Raw genomic sequence first — 4,837 nt, forward strand, 5'->3', positions numbered from 1 at the left:
AAGACCTGGCTCTCTGCATCTAACTGGCTCCACATCCCAGACTGTGCCAGCTTAATGAGCCCACAGTTCATGGAGAATGGGCCGTGCCGCTGATTAGCCAGGCGTACCTTCCAATCCTCTCTTTGATAGATGCCTGTGTTTAGATTTGATATGTACTTTGCATTCCAGGGAAACACTCCCTTTCGGGAAAGTTTACCAATCTCAGAAATGCCTGCCTGACAAATTACCTCTGGAGTTTAATTATTACTAGAGTTGCATGCAGAGCGGTCTCATCCAGAAAAATCACAGCCATGGTTCTTCCAACAAAAAAACGTTTTAATATAATTTTATCACAATCCATGAACGGATACACTGCAATATAATCAATGTTTGCTTTTGGGTTCAATAGTGCTTTAGGCTAGGTTCACACTTATGCCGCGTACACACGATCGGAAATTCGGCCAGCAAAAGACTGATGAGATCTTTTGGTCGGAAAATGCGACCGTGTGTATGCTCCATCGGTCTTTTTCTGGCGGAACTTCCACCAGCAAAAATTGAGAGCAGGTTCTCTATTTTTCGGAAAAAGTTCCCATCCGAAAATGCGTTAGTCTGTATGCAATTCGGACGCGCAAAAAATCATGCATGCTCGGAAACAATTTGACGCATGCTCGGAAGCATTGAACTTCATTTTCTCGGCTTGTAGTGTTGTACGTCACCACGTTCTTGACGGTCGAAAGTTCAGAGAACTTTTGTGTGACCATGTGTATGCAAGGCAAGCTTGAGCGGAATTCCATCGGAAAAACCATCCAAGTTTTTTCGGATGGAAATTTCGATCGTGTGTACGCGGCGTTAGGCTCCATGCACACTGGACGTTAAAATAACTTTATAAAATCGGCAATAGCTTTGCAGTGAGCTTTTTAATGTCTTTGCAATAGTATTTTTTTAGCGTTTTTTTTTTTTAATTATTATTATTATTATTTATTTTTTGGCTAGTGAGTCACGTTTTTGAGCGTTTATAGACGTTTAGCAGCATTTACAAGCGTTTGGCGTTTTTTGTGGTCAGAAAAACGACTCCTGAAAGCAATTTTATGGCATTCAGAAAACAGCCTATAAACTCCACTGCTGATAAACATCCAAAAACGTCCATGTGGACACATAGGGGTTATTTACGAAAGGCAAATCCACTTTGCACTACAAGTACATTTGGAAGTACAGTCACTGTAGATCCGAGGGGGACATGCAAGGAAAATAAAAAACAGCATTTTAGCTTGCACATGATTGGATGATTAAATCAGCAGAGCTTCCCCTCATTTCAGATCTTCCCCTCAGATTTACAGCGACTGCACTTCCAAGTGCTCTTTCAGTGCACTTTCAAAGTGGAAAATAACCGAAAGGCAAATCCACTTTGCACTACAAGTGCAAACTACAAGTGCAAAGTGCACTTGAAATTGCACTGAAAGTGCACTTGGAAGTGTAGTCGCTGTAGATCTGATGGGAGATCTGAAATGAGGGGAAGCTCTGCTGATTTTTTCATCCAATAATGTGCAAGCTAAAATGCTGTTTTTTATTTTCCTTGCATGTCCCCCTCGGATCTACAGCCACTGCACTTCCAAGTGCACTTTCAGTGCAAAGTGGAGTTGCCTTTAGTAAGTAACCCCCTATAGGATAACATAGAGGGGAGTTTATCGGCTGTTAAAAAAAACACCCAAACTCCCAAAAACGGCCGTTTATATGCTTCAGTGTGCATGGAGGCTTATTCAATGCGAGAAACGCAGGGAATCCTGTGTGTTTTCCGCATCGCAATCGCACAGCGCCTATGCGATCTGCTGCGGAGGCAATGCTATCTTAACAACACCCCAAAACACATTGAAAAATGCAGTGCGATGGCCAGAATTTCATTGCGATTCAGATGCGGGAGAAAAATAAGGGTTCTGCACCATTTTGGTGCGGATGCGATTTCAGCCATACAAACTGTATGGCTGAAATCGCACCGCCCAGACATCGCTTGTGATGGGAACATGAATGTGTTGCGATTCCTGTGTGAATCACATGTGGTGTCTGCATCGCACCAGCGTGAACCTAGCCTGAAGCTGGTTACTGTTTAACTGCTTTTGGACCTCCCCACGTACAATGGATAGAGGAATCCCCACCGCCAGCTATTGTATTCAGCTGTCACTTTTATTGCCCCCTGGCTGCCCGTGTAAACAAGCCCTTAAGCTGGCCATAGACGGATTAAAATTCGGCTGGTTCAGCAGGATGCGGCAGGGCGGCCCAGCTGCGCGAAATCACGTACCTGTACGTGATTTCGTGTGCGCGGTTAGGGGCCGCCGCCACCGCTCCCGCTGTGATTGGACACAGTGGGAGCCAATCAGCGCAATGGCCGCCACGACCCACGATCGTTCACAGGAGAGACGGATAAGCCGTCTGCCAATGTAAACAAGGCAAACGGCGGATCTGTCAGGATGTGACACTGCCCCGCACAGGTAGTAAGCACCTCCCTAGGGAACATTTAACCCTTTGATCGCCCCTGGTGTTAACCCCTTTCCTGCCCGTGCCATTTATACAGTAATCGGTGCATTTTTATAGCACTGATCACTGTATTGGTGTCAATGGTCCCCAAAAAATGTCACACAGTGTCAAATTTGCCCGCCGCAATGTCGCAGTCCCGCTAAAAATCGCAGATCGCCGCCATTACCAGTAAAAAAAAAAATGAAGGTCCCTAAATCTATCCCGTAGTTTGTAGACGTTATAACTTTTGCGCAAACCAATCAGTATAAGCTTATTGGGTTTTTGTTTACCAAAAATATGTAGAATAAATATTGGCCTAAACTGATAAAGACATTTTTTTTACATTATTTTTTGGATGTGTATTATAGCAGAAAGTAAAAAATATTGGTTTTTTTTCAAAATTGTCGGTCTTTTTTTGTTTATAAGCGAAAAAAATAAAAAACGCAGAGGCGATCAAACACCACCAAAAGAAAGCTCTATTTATGGGAAAAAAGACAGTAACAGTGCAATTACAGGCGTATACACATGTAGTACTTTACTTCTAGTAGCAGTACTAGTTTACTATTCATTTTTAATTGGTGCTCCAGAAATACAAGCCCTGCCATTTGTTTAAAAATTGGTGGTATTGAGGTGGTTAAAAAGATATATATTTTAGTAAATCTAAAGTTTTTTCCATGTGAGAAGGAGGAGGGAAGGGTTAAAAGCCCTGTTAGTTTTTTTTTTTTTCCATATACACTATATTATCAACAGTATTGGGACTCCTGCCTTTACACACACATGAACTTTAATGGCATCCCAGTCTTAGTCCGCAGGGTTCAATACTGAGTTGGCCCACCCTTTGCAGCTATAACAGCTTCAACTCTTCTAGGAAGGCTGTCCACAAGGTTTAGGAGTGTCTCTATGGGAATGTTTGACCATTCTTCCAGAATTGCATTTGTGAGGTAAGGCACTGATGTTGGACGAGAAGGCCTGGCTCGCAGTCGCCGCTCTAAATCATCCCAAAGGTGTTGAGATCAGGACTCTGTGCAGGCCAGTCAAGTTCCTCCACCCCAAGCTCTCTCCTTCATGTCTTTATGGACCTTGCTGGTCAACTTCTGATCTTCCTGGTCAAGTTATATGCCAGCCTCCACTCCCCTGCTCTGGATATGCCCTCTGCAAGTGTTTGTTACCCCAACACTTCATATTCCTGATATGTGCCTGCTGTACCATGTACTTGTATGAGCATCCTGTTCTCTTTTTATTGCTTCCTTTGTGTGAAATCCCTGGTGTTCCTGCCAGTCCCTCTACTTTCCAATTAAAAACTGACCACACTAAGCAGGAGAGCACAAAGTGGTCAGTTCTCTACCATTGCTGGGAACTCAGCCTGCTTTCCTCCAATGATCAGACTTGTCCTGACACCCCCCCCCCTCCACAGCCTTTCACTGGGAAGCTAAGTGTACTGCTGCTTCTCCTCCCCCTTGTCTTTTATGCAGCTGAGTACAGAGGGAATGTGATCATTTATAAAAAAAAGGGAAAAAAAGGAATTTATAATTTTTTTTTTAGATCTATACACAATTGTTTTGCCTTTTTCTATTTTAAACTGAATGTTTTTTTATTTACAAGATGATAATTTACAATCACTTTAAGGCTGAAAAGACTGCTCAGTGCACTATATAAGTCAGAACATCCAGCTGATTCCTGCAAAGGTCCATGATAACCTTTAAACAAACCTTTAAACATGAATTGTATTTTGATCTAAGACTATTTCTGTATTTTGCCCCACCATTGCCCTACCTGCTATCGGAACCAATGCATTGGGCATCTTTGTCATGTGTACTCTCTTGTACCATGCCCTGTTTTCTCCTATTAGATATCCATATTATGACACTCTAGCTCTGGTGTTTTCCTGGCAACCAGCAGCCATGACCTTTATCTGTAATTTATTTCAGCATGAACTCTGCATGCCCTGTCCTCAGCCTGACTTCACCTAATACGTTTGCCTTATGTTTGCCTGATGAGTATAGTGGGTCAAAACCTCCCTAAAGCACCCTTAAATCACTCAGTGCCCCCTTACATCAGCCAGAGTGCCCCCTTACTACCACCTTGGCTATCCCACTTAGGACAACCTAAATTCCTAAGAAAGGGCTCTTAATGATCCACGATGACCTGTAACACTGATTCATTTTACAATTTTTAATGTTACCCCTACTGTACCAGGCAGTGTACCCGTACTGTACCACACCAAAACACAGGTGCCATGCATTGTGGTGCACAGCATTATAAAAAAAATGGTCATACCTGCTTGAGGTGCCAGCCCATTCAAAGTGAATTGGTTGCCTTAAAGCATATTTCCACTTTTGCAGTCAACTTT

At 43.0% G+C, this 4,837-nt stretch overlaps 1 protein-coding gene across 1 annotated transcript in view; it reads right to left on the reverse strand.

Annotated features, from left to right (window-relative positions):
• The window catches only part of EPCIP (exosomal polycystin 1 interacting protein), a 36,094-nt gene extending 35,947 nt beyond the window's left edge, over window positions 1-147 (reverse strand). The window contains exon 1 of the mRNA XM_073617135.1: window positions 1-147. This exon is cut by the window's left edge and continues 72 nt beyond it. The gene's annotated coding sequence lies outside the window, so the exon portion shown is untranslated.
• Window positions 148-4,837: the final 4,690 nt, after the last annotated feature.

Source organism: Aquarana catesbeiana, linkage group LG02 (genome assembly GCF_042186555.1).
Source record: "Aquarana catesbeiana isolate 2022-GZ linkage group LG02, ASM4218655v1, whole genome shotgun sequence".
NCBI classification, from domain to species: domain Eukaryota; kingdom Metazoa; phylum Chordata; class Amphibia; order Anura; family Ranidae; genus Aquarana; species Aquarana catesbeiana.